General features: G+C 47.6%; 1 pseudogene; it reads left to right on the top strand.

The window, feature by feature from the left end:
* The window catches only part of LOC120764531 (class II histocompatibility antigen, B-L beta chain-like), a 60508-nt pseudogene extending 48666 nt beyond the window's left edge, over positions 1-11842 (top strand).
* Positions 11843-12229: the final 387 nt, after the last annotated feature.

Below are 12229 nucleotides of genomic sequence, written 5' to 3'. Positions count from 1 at the left end.
CTGCACAGTCAAGGCTTTGCAAAAGTTCAGGAAACAGATCTCCGAGTAACCTTTTCCAAGTCCTTTCCCACAGAACATATTCTGTGGGGGTAAGTAAACAGGAAAACAAATCCTTTAGGTCACTAGGGACCAGCACATTTGATGAGAAGGTGGCCTTTAATAAGCCTTCAAAAATTCACCTTTCCTACCAAATTCTTTCTGAGCTCTGCAAAGCTCCTTTTTATTTTGATAAGAAAAGGGTTCCCATTTAGGATAGGTACCCCTGCAATTATAGGAAACAGGAGCAGCAAAAGGAATGACCTTTAGTTCTGGGTTCTGGCCCCAAGGCCAGCCACTTCCAAGTTCTGGACTATGGGAAATGGATGTGGGGCCATGGGAAGCGTTAAGTCAGAAGAGGGTGGGCTGGGCTACACAAACAAGGGGTGGAAACCTGGGCGGAGTTACCAAAGGGGGCAGAGATTCCCAGTTATATCATCAGGGTAGAACAATGGGTGAAGCCATGGGGAGGAGTCAGGTTGACTGGCATACGGGGAGCAGCCAAAGGCACTGATGCAAAGGAAGGGGTGGTACCTGGGGGCAGGGAAGGGTGAGGTGACAGGAAGAGGTTGGGAGGAAGGAAGGAAGGAAGGAGACAAGGAGAAAGGGATTGTGGGAAGAAGCACATGGTTGAGACCGTGCCATGTGTCCTCCACCATCTTGTGCCCCCTGGGGGCCATTTTGTAGATTTTGGAACAAAGAAACAACATGAGGATTTTCAACTAGGAAAAAAGGATTGGAATTAGGGTTCAGAGAAGGGTCACTGTCAGCTGCCACCATGCTGGCAGAGCTAAGGTCCCGAGAGGATTGTAGGAAGCCAGGAAGACGGTAGCTATCTTGCACTTTTATATCTCTGCTGGTTGCTTTCTCCAATCCACCCGGGGTAGGGGAAGAGGGACCAGGATAAAGAGTTTGGTGAACACGGGCTTCAGGTAAAACTGGGGATGGCCGCAATGGCTGTTTCTTTCCCTCTCCCTTTCTCTCTTTCCTGGTTTCTAATCACCAATTGAATTTTCAGAAACAAAGGATAGAAGTCATCTCCAGAAGAATCCCCTTTCTGAGTCAAATTTGTTAAAATAGTTCCCAAAGCATCCCAAAAAAATCACAGTTCTAATATCTTTGCAATCCATTCTTGGGAAATGGAGAAACAACCACCAGACAAACCTCTTCATCAAACCCCTTGAAAGCCCCATCTTCCCACCAGGATTTCCCCAGCTTGGAGGTATATGTCTCTCTGCCATGAGGACACGTGAGCACCCATTCCTGTCCATGGCAAGAGTCCAACCCTTACAGTAAAAAGGAGAATCAAAAGAGAAAAAGGAAGCCCAGAGACCACCCAGGATACCGGGACACCTCACTATGCCTGCATCCTTGCAGGTTTTTCACTGTCTTGCTGCCTGCCACATGACCGTGCCACACAGCTGCTGCCGTTGCCACATGGTCACTGTCAACCCAGGCGCTCCCAGGGACAGCCCGCTGCCTGCTGCTACATTGCGCCAGGCTCCCGCCGAGCCGGGCTGGCTTCCCACTGCCTGTGCCAAGGCACCGCCTGCCACCATGAAACCCTCCCACTGCTTCCTGCCAAGTCCCACTGCACCCACCACATCTGCTGAGGTACTGGAGCTGCGCCATGCGGCTCCTCACCACAGCCCAACACAAAACTGCAGACTGCAAACTGCAGTCGCTCTGACGGGTCATGCAGCTTCCTGCCAGCTCATCCTGCGACAGTGGCCACTCACACTGAGCCTGCACTGCTGCGGGGATACCTGACCACTTGCGCTGCGCACCCTAAACCACCCAAGCCCATGCGCCAGGACGGCAACTTGCGCTGAGTCCTGCCTGCACTCACCAAGGCTGGCACACCACCAGAACAAGTTCTGATGCCGCCTGCACCTACTCTGACCCAAACTGCCCCAGCCCGTGCACTGGGCAGCTCCTACTCACCAGCTCCTGGCATCTCCTGAAGCAAAAAAAAAGCTACAAGCAGGTCCCCGATCCTGGAAAAACCTCCCAGTGCTAGGAAGCAACCTTTTCCTCTCTGGTGAGCTCCGCCAACCAAAAAGTGATGGCTCGAACCAGAGCTCTGGCATGCCAAAAGCTACAAATTCCAGGACATCCAAAGAAGCTGGAACAAACAGCCTGGACTGCTGGGCTCTTTAAAAATCCCTCATGTTGGGCACCAGTTGGCAGTACGGGCCAGATTTGCCTGGCTAGCTCACACACCCTGGCCCCTTGTGCCTGGAGTGGCCACCTCTGTGCTCGCTGTTCCTTGAGCTTGGATAGTGGTGCTGAGCAGAACTACGTACTCCCTGTGGCTCTCAGTGTGGTACGTCTTGGATTGGAGCAAAGGACAGAGAGTATTTTTCCATGTGCTTTTCAGAGGTTTATTCCCCAAGGGGTTCCACGGCCAAAACCTGAAAAAGCCTGCCTTTACAGTCTCTTTTAACTGGAAGAGGTTCAAGGGGAGGTTACATTTTTTCAATCAATCAGGGATACAATGGGGAGGGGTGAGAGGAGGGACCCTCGGTCTGACAGCCAGTCAGGAAGGTAAGGGGAATGGACAACATCAACAGAGTGTCATGGAAAAGGGGAAATCCCAGGCAGAGTTTAGGATTGACAGAGAAACCTCTGGAAGTAAGGGCAGTGGTTTGGGAGTATTGACATCGGGTGGATAAAGCAACAGGTGTGTCTGAGGTGAATGACAGCTTGGCAAGGGAGGGGAAAACTTGAAGTAGAACTAAACCATCAAGGGGGGGCAACAGGAACAAACCATTGGGATAATACCTTAACAAAAACTTAACAAGAACTCATCAAAACTTATTAAAAACCCACCACACCTCTCAATGCTACACCAACCCTCTCCTGTCTCTCCCAATTCACCCCAGCTGATCCCAGTGTCCCCACTCTCTCCTAGTGCTGCTCAGCATTTCCATCTTGCTGAGGCCCTCAAACTCCCAGCCCAGCTCAGGCCACCTGCACTGTCCCATGATGGATTTCTGCCCAGATCCAGCTGAGGTGGTTCTGAGTCACTGAAAACCGATATAGTCACGGACAAAGACGCTCTAACTAGTTAAAGTTAGAAAGTGGTATGTTTATTCACAGGCGGGTGGCACGGGAGTCATCTCCAAAAGGCGTGGCCGCCCCAAACAAGGCTCTTTGCTCTCTATTTATTTTCCAAGTTCTTACATACAATACATATGCATAACCCCAGCACCTCCCATCCCTGCTCTCTATTAAAATGAGGCTATTAGTCCTTCATGTGTGCGCAGTTCTTCTCTTGAATTGAGTCGGTGGTCTCGAATTGGGTCAGTGGTCTCCAAGGATGAAGTCAGGAGAGTCTTCATCAAGTCTCTGCGACCCTCTGGCACAATCCAAGGTCCCCTGCTTCGTGATTGATTGATACCAAGTCCAGGTGCTGGCCATTGTTCTTACTGGTTTCAATCTGTTCTTATGACACTTCACTTACTCCACTTTTTCTATAAACAAACTCATAATATAACAGTTAGCTCTAGCTTGGGCATCTAATAATCATTAACCTACCATTTCCTAATCTAACTTACATCTTGATCAATATAAATTGCTTCTAACCCTTAGCTAAAATCTTAACTCTTTAAAGTCTCATTTCCCCACTCCTTCTTCAAAGTTAGTAAATTCTTTTACTAATACGTAAATTACTCTTCATCTAGCAAAACTGTGTGATAGGGGGTCCTTTAAACTGTACTATGCTCTTAATATTAAAGTTAAATCTGCTAGTCGCTTCAGCATTCTCAAATTCTAAAAAAAATACTATAACAAACAAAATCAAACTTATACCAACAAAATTAAACAAAACAATAATCAAATAAACCAAGGTATTGAGCAAACCAGTTGCAGCTGGTGACTACCCAGAAAGCACAACCCACCAATGATGGGATGGGCCTTCTACTAACTTTTAAATACTCTCCATATAGTCTCTGTGTCATGATGCATTGCAATCAAAATTCTCTTTCTTTTTAATTTTTTCTTCTTTTCTTTAATCCATGGTGTTTCAATAATTGTGCAATTAAAGTTAAGTTCATCTCTATAGGCACAGACAATATTTCTTGAACAGTAGTCAAGTTTGCCTTTGTATGTTGGTGGGATACAACATGTGCCTAATAGGAAAAATCACATTCTTCAATTTTGACAAAGTTACAAATGCACAAGTTAAATTAAGTTTTCTTACACAGTTGCATTTGTAATTTTTAGCATCTGAATCAGAGACTTACAGGAGATAAAATCATAAGCTTTCCCTTGGCACTTCTATTTACCAGTCACATTCTAATGCAGTGGTGCTGCATTAGCTGTGGCTATAGCGATGGTCATAAATGCCACAACTCTCCAGGCTATACCTATTTGATTACCCATTACAATTACAAGCTTTCCTATTTTTCAAAAAGTTATTATATTATACTTATCATTTATTTTCCCAAGAAAGTTTTCATTTTAGTTCATTGTCACCCAATATAACTTTCCAGAGTTTCTCAGGAGCTTTCTTCACTCGTGAGTGATGGATCCAGGTGCTTTGTTCCTTGATCTTGATTGTATTAAAGATGATGAGGAGCACTTGGAATGGTCTCTCCCACTGTGGTTCCAAAGCTTTTTCTGCAAAAGACTTAATGTATACATAATCCCCAGGCTATACATCATGTACTGGTCCATCTAGTTCTCTGGTTTGAGCCCCAGTTTTATAATTTGCTGCTTAATTTGCTACACAATTTTGAAATAAAATATGGCCTCCTATCTAAAAACATTGTGGCTGGGACTCCAAAGCATGGTATTATTTCTGATAATGCTGCTTTGGTTCCCTCTTGCACTTTGGCAGTTCTGGTAGGGAAAGCTTCTGGGACCCTGAAAAGGTATCTGTTAATACCAGTAGGGTTTGGTACCCTCCTTTCCTGGGTAGTTCTGAAAAATCAATTTGCTATTGCTGCCCAGTACATATCTTTTCCCAATTTGCCCAAGCTCTGGTTTAAAAATATTTTTGGGATTAGTTTGGAGGCAAAGGCTACTTTGGCAAGTCACCTAAATTACTATATTTTACAAATTTCTAGCTATGATTCTATCTTTCAAATAATTAATTTATTCCCCAATGTGGTTTTTTTCATGTTCCTCTTTCACTAATGACTATAGCATGTAAGAGGGGGAACATAAGTCTTCCTTTCCTTTTATCTGTAATAGCCCACCCCTCTTGTCCTTTTTACTGTGCTTTGGCTTACCTTCAACGGAAATTTGCCCGTCTGGAATTAAGACTGCCTATCTCACCTTTAGCTGCTTCTTTTGCCTTTCTGCCCTCCAGCTTGTTTTCTTCATCCAATTCAGAGCTCACTTTTTGGTGTGCCTTGATATGCATGATGGCTACCTTTTCAGGTAGCTGGACTGCCTCCAAGTTTTATTATCTCTTGTGCATGTTTAATACTTTTTTGCTTGTCAATTCAACAGTCCTCTTTCTTTCCAGACGGCTCCAAGTGCATGAACTACCCCAAATGCATACCTTAAGTCTGTGTAGATATTAACTTTCTTTTTGCCAGCTCTAAAGCCCAAGTTAAGGCAGTTATTTCAGCCTTCTGTGCTGAGGTGTTGGTTGGTAACGGTCCAGATTCTATTACCTCTCTGCTCATGGTAACTGCATACCCAGCATGCCTTCCACTGATGACACAGCTGCTTCCATCGGTGGACCAGGTCTCAGTATTCTCTAGCAGGGTATTCTTCAAATCTGGGCAACTGGAGTAGGTGGCTTCGATGGCCTCCAGGCACTCATGGATCACTGGTTCTCCCACACTCCTGCTGAGGGAAGAAGATGGATTCAAAATGTTAGTTACCACAATCTCAACATCTTGGTACTTCAGGAATCTCTGTGGGGAGAGCTAATGTCACCCTTTCACTTCTAGGCCTGCAGACACTGTGTGGGATACTGCCACGGTCATCTTCTGGCCTAGGGTGAACTTGCGTGCTTCTTGGATGTTCACTGCCACTGCTGCAATGGCTCTGAGGCACCCTGGCCATCCCTTAGCTGCTGCATGCAGCTGCTTAAGCAACTGCCCTGCGATACGGGCCCAGGTTTTGTGCTAGTATTCCCAAGGCAATCCCCTGCTTCTCATGTGAAAACAAAAAGGATGATTTACTCACGTCTGGAAGTCCCAGGGCTGGAGCTGACATGAGGGCCCTCTTTAGCTGGTCAAAGGCTCGAGTTGCTTCTTTTGGAGATCCCTGCTCCCTTCTGTGATCAGGGCATACAGAGGTTTAACAAACAACCCATAGTTAGAAATCCACAGTCTGCACCACCCTGTCATGACTAGAAAAGTTCTCAGTTCTTTTACTGTCTGGAGTTTTGGGGTCTGGCATATTGCTTCCTTGTGATCCTGTCTGAAGGTTCTTTATCCAGTACTAACCTTGTAGCCCAAGTAAATAACTGTTTGCTTCACCATCTGGGCTTTCTTCTGGGATATGCGATACCCCTGTAGGCCCAAAAAGTTTAGGAGGCTTACCATCCACTCCAGACACGCCTCTTGAGTTTTGGTAGCTATCAGGAGGTCGTCCACATACTGTAACAGTTGTCTTCCTGATGGAGCTTCCCAGGATTCCAGATCTTTTGCTAGTTGTTCTCCAAACAAGGTGGGCAATTTTTTTGAACTCCTGCAGAAGCACTGTCCATGTGAGCTGAGTTTTTTATTCTAATACAAAAAATTTCTGTCTGGCTTCATGGAGAGGAAGGCAACAGAAAGCATCCTTTAAATCTAAAACAATAAACCATGTTAGTTCAGGTGTTAAACAAGTTAACAAAGTGTAAGGGTTGGGAACCACTGGGTATAAATCCTCAGTTATCCTATAAACAGCTATGATCCATCAGGCTTTTTAACAGGAAAAAAAAATTCAATCACTAGGCTAATCCCTTAAGTTTTCTTCAGGGGGTATTACTTAACTCTAACTAGGGGTGTGTTTTTGGGTTGGTGGGTTTTTTTGGTTTTTTTGTTTTTGTTTTTTTTTGGGGGGGGTGGGTTTTTTTTGTGTTGGTTATTTTTCTTTTTGTGTTTTTTGTTTTTGTTTTTTTTGTTGTTTTTTGTTGTTTTTTTTTTTTTTTTTTTGGTTTGTTTGTTTTTTGGGGTATTTTTTTGGTTTTTTGGGTTTTTTTAACCTCTAATAGTTCCAATAGATCCCTGCTCAAAAGTGCTAATGGAGCATTGGGCATATACAAAAACCTGTGAATTCCCAATTGTTTCTCAAGTTTATATTTCAATGGTCTACAAAAATAAGCTTTTTCAGATTGGCCAGTTACCCCTTTTACCATAACATAATCATCTGTTATTGGTATTAAAGCTTTATTTAACACTGAATATGTTGCCCTTGTGTTTATCAAAACTTCATTTTTTTTTTCTTTGTTCCCTAGTTTCATTATAACCAGAGGGTCTCCCAGGGTGAGATCCTCCGGTCCATCTCAGTTTTTATTAACATGAGCAAACACTGCCTCCCTGTTGTGATGTTCTCTTCTTTGGTTTGTTTCTGAGTCCGTTATGCTGTAGGAACCCTTGGAGCGGACTACTCTTCCTCACTGTCACTGCTGGGCAGTGGGAGAGATTTAGGAGTAAGTGGAGTAGTCGGACTAGGGGATAAAATAGAAGATGAAGCTGAACTTGAAGTAGAAATCAGAGTTTATTCAGCTGTGCTTAGAGCTAGAGACAGAGTTGAAGTAGAAATTGCTTTGGTTAAAGATGCAGTTGGAGTTAAAGGTGGAGCTGGAGTTGAAACAGAAATTGTTGCTCTAAATCAGCTTGATCAAGGAGCTGTTGTTTACACTGGACACATTCTCTGTACCGGTTAGCAGAAGAATAATAGTAACATCCTGCACAAATTTTACACTGCAAAAGCACACAGGCACAGTGACAACCTCTAGATATACCAAAAGCTGCAGGAAAATTCCCAAAAATACAAGCTATTCCATTCACTTCTTTTTGACTTTCTAAATTCTCCACAGCCCATTGCTCCTAATCCAGAGCCACTAGTCTCCCAACAGACATCTGATATAAACCTTCTAGATACATTCTCTTATTTTCTCTGTCTATTCACCAGTTTGCTGAATTCACAAACTCCTACGAGTCAAGCCTAAACCACTTAGGTAAAGGAATTCCTTTTATTCATCTGGCCAGACTGAGTTCTCAGACCAAAGCCACCCTTATTTTAATTCCAACAATCTACAAACACAACCTCCGTACCTAAAATCACAACTAAGCTCTTGTCAAGGGTTTCTATTCCTTCTTGCCAAACTGGTCCTGTCCTTTGTCTGTCCTCAGTCTACTTCAAAAACATTCACGTCTCAGCTCTCAGAGGCTACTCAACTCTTTAACCTCAGCACTTACTGCACTTACAACTTTTGACCCAAGATGAATGTTGCCTCAAAAATACAGCTACAGCGAATAACCAAAACACACACACCACAGTCACAGCAGGGAGGGGGCTTTAAGGGTTTTCATACACCTCACTCGCTTCGTTTTTCCCCGGCCATTTCAGTTGCCCGAAAATGGAACCGCGGGTCCAAACTCCTCAATCACTTCGTGCTGGTAGCACGTCTCAACAAACTCTCTCACAATTGTTCTCACAGTCAGGACGCATTCACACAGTGTAACAACCACAAATCAGGATTTCCCCTTACAATTGCTAGTCCCAGATTCTAGCAAACTGAGCCCTCTATGGCACAGCAAATGGCAAAATCCCCTTCTGCCAGCAACAACAATCTGAGCTCTCCACAGCCCGGTACAACAGCTTAACAGCTTTCTCTGCTGGCAACCAAGTACAACTGCCCAGATACCAATCAAGCTTGCAAGCACACTACAGAGGCACAAGTTGTGTGTGGCACATCTCCCACGACTTACCAACAGCCTTTCCTGACCATGCCTACGCCTTCCAGGTCAAATCACTTACGACACAAACTCTTACAAAACACAACACACACGGTGCACCAATAATTCTTCCACAGCCTAGACACGCAAACCCACAAAACACAAATCTGTGCACACTACACACACACCCAGCGCTCGCGGAGCCGCAATCAGGATTTTCTGCGACCCACGACGGGACCCTTTGCATCCTAAAACTCAGGCTAGCCGCTCGAATTATGGATGACCAAGGTACCTTTAAACCACAAACTGACAACAAAACCGGTTGTCCTACTGCCACTGTTGCCCCCACCAAGGGACACAGATTATCAAGGCACAACAAAAACCGGTTGCCGCTCCCCACCATGGGACACGGGTTACCAAACCAAACCAAGCCAAACCAGGCTCTGCAGAGCAACCGAGGCATGCATTGTGCACGAGACGTCTCTCAGTGCCTTACCAACTGCCTATACCAAAAAGGTACCTATTTTTCAAGTATAAACATACCTTTTTGTCCGGAGTTTTAGTAGTCAGGAGTTCTTGTCTGCTGCTGGATGAACAGGTAGGGCAGCGGAGCCCACTCTTCCAGGAATATCGCGGGGGCGCCCTGAGGGGGTCCTCCACCTGAGCTGGTCCCACAGCCGAGCAGAACCTTCTCCTGCCTGGCTTGCCAAACTGAGTCACTGAAAACTGATATAGTCACGGACAAGGACCCTCTAACTAGTTAAAGTTAGAAAGTGGTATGTTTATACACCGGCGGGCGGCACGGGAGTCATCTCCGAAAGGCATGGCCACGCCGAACAAGGCTCTTTGCTCTCTATTTATTTTCCAAGTTCTTACATACAATACATATGCATAACCCCAGCACCTCCCATCCCTGCTCTCTATTAAAATGAGGCTATTAGTCCTTCACGCGTGCGCAGTTCTACTCTTGAATTGGGTCGGTGGTCTCGAATTGGGTCAGTGGTCTCCAAGGATGAAGTCAGGAGAGTCTTCATCAGGTCTCTGTGACCCTCTGGCACTGTCCAAGGTCCCCTGCTTCGTGACTGATTGATACCAAGTCCAGGTGCTGGCCATTGTTCTTACTGGTTTCAATCTGTTCTTATGACGCTTCACTTACTCCACTTTTTCTATAAACAAACTCATAACAGTTAGCTCTAGCTTGGGCATCTAATAATCATTAACCTACCATTTCCTAATCTAACTTACATCTTGATCAATATAAATTGCTTCTAACCCTTAGCTAAAATCTTAACTCTTTAAAGTCATGTCTCAGTTCCAGGGCCAGCAAGAGCCCTCAGGGCACGTGGTAGCCACTGGCATGGTCCTCAATGGGGACTGCACCCACCAGCTCCTGCTGCTACTAGAAACCAACCCCCTGGCATGGGGTCACCTCCAGCTGCCAGGTGGAGCACGTCAACCTGGAACAGCCCCTGAGCTGGCACTGGGGCACGGGGGAGGCACTGGCAGAGCTGGGAGAGGAATTGGGGTGTGCTGGGAGTAGCTGGGAAGGATTTGAGTGAGCCTGGAGGGTGTGAAAAGAGGTTGGGGATTGGAACGCCGGGGTTGGAACAAGGTGGGTTGTGCTGAGAAGGGACTGAGAGAAGGATAGTTGTCCTGGGGAGGTGGGGGGCAATTGAGGAGGTTGTGGGATACTGAGAGGGACAGGAGGGGCTTTGGTGGGTCCTGGGGAGGCTGGGAAGGGATTGGGAGGAGGTTACAGGGGGTACTGGGTGGGCTGAGGGAGACTGGGAGGGAGCTTGGAGGGGCTTGGGGTGTCTGTGAGAGGTTTTGGGGGTCCTGAACCCTGCGGACCCCCCAGAGATGCCGCCAGACACCACCCACAGCAAGATGTTGAGAGGGATCAGTGGCTCCGTGTTGGGCTTCATCTCCCTGACACTGGGACTCGGCTTCTACCTGTGCAAGATGGTGGGTGGAGGGGGTCTAGGTAGTCATGTCTCCCCTCCCCAAGAGCACGTGTGCTCCCCCTGGGGCTCTCCAGCCCGGTGTCATCCACACTTTGCTCACAGAGCTCCTGAGCCGCCGGCGGCTGCAGCCCCTCCCTGTGGCCTTGGACCTGGCCGGGACCCCCTGCTCCATCCCTGCGCTGATTTTGGGGCGAGATCGTGCCCCCCAGCCCTGCTGTCACTCTGTCCCTGCCCGGCTGCTCCCAGTGTTCCCAATAAAGCTTCCCAGTTCACCCCAGTCCTGTTTACTGGGGGCAGTGGGGAGGGACTTGGGGGGACCCTGCGGGGGGACCATGATTCGGGAGGGGACAGAACGGGCCCCAGGATGGATCGGGAATGGGGACCCCCGTGTGTCCCCCCTGTGTCACCCCGCTCTGGGGACTCCTTGAAGTGGAACCTGAACCCCAGCACAGCACCCAAAAAACCCCAAAAGGAATGAGGACCCCTCAAAGCCACCAGGGAAATTCGAGGAGACGGCGCATGGGGGGACCCCAGGCCAGTGCTGTCCCAGCCCAACCAGCCCCAGCTCCAACCCAGGGATTAGAAAGGAGGAGTGGGACCCCTCCCAATGCACTTTGAGGGTCCTAGCCCCCTCAACTACTCTTTCAGGGTCCCTCTTTTCCCCTGCTCTTCCACCTCTTCTCCACTCCACCCCATGCTTGGTTTTGGGGGTTCCAGACCCCTCCTGCTCAGTCTGGGGGTCCCATTCCCCCTTTCCCATAGTTCAGGCACCTCCTCGCAGTGTTGTCCTGAGAGGAATCCCTGAGTTTGGGATTTTTGGGGTGCAGTTCTGCAGGGGGACAGCTCTGTCTGGCTTTCCCCTCCTTGTTGTGGCCTCTCAGCTGCCCCCAATACCCTGGGGCTGCTGGGATTTCCCTCCTGGGGACAAGGACCTTCATTCCCTTCCAGGAGCCCAATGCCCAGCTGGGGGTCCAGCTCAGGGGTCATTGAGCAGCTGCCCCACAACCTCTGCCAGGGTCTCCCAAAGCCCTCAGCAAGCCCCAAGTCCCTCCCAGGAACCCTCAACTCCCTCAAACCCAGCATCCCCCACAGCCCCTGCAAGTTCCCCCCATGGCACCGGCCACGGCCATGTCCCCACATGTCACTGGCCATGTCCCACCATGTCCTCACCCATGGCTGTCTCCCCACCACAAATCCATCCCTGTCATTGTCCCCCACATCTCCACCTGTGGCCATTTCCCCTCATGTCCCCATGAACGGCCACATCCCTGTCCATGTCCATGTGTCCCCATGTCACTCTCCATGTCTATGTCCCACCATGTCTATGTCCCCCATGTCCTCACCCATGTCCCAGTTCAATGTCTTTATTGTTACCCC

Source organism: Hirundo rustica, chromosome 31 (assembly GCF_015227805.2).
Source record: "Hirundo rustica isolate bHirRus1 chromosome 31, bHirRus1.pri.v3, whole genome shotgun sequence".
NCBI lineage: Eukaryota > Metazoa > Chordata > Aves > Passeriformes > Hirundinidae > Hirundo > Hirundo rustica.
Note: the sequence above shows the minus strand (reverse complement) of the source record. Positions and strands in the feature narration are given on the sequence as shown.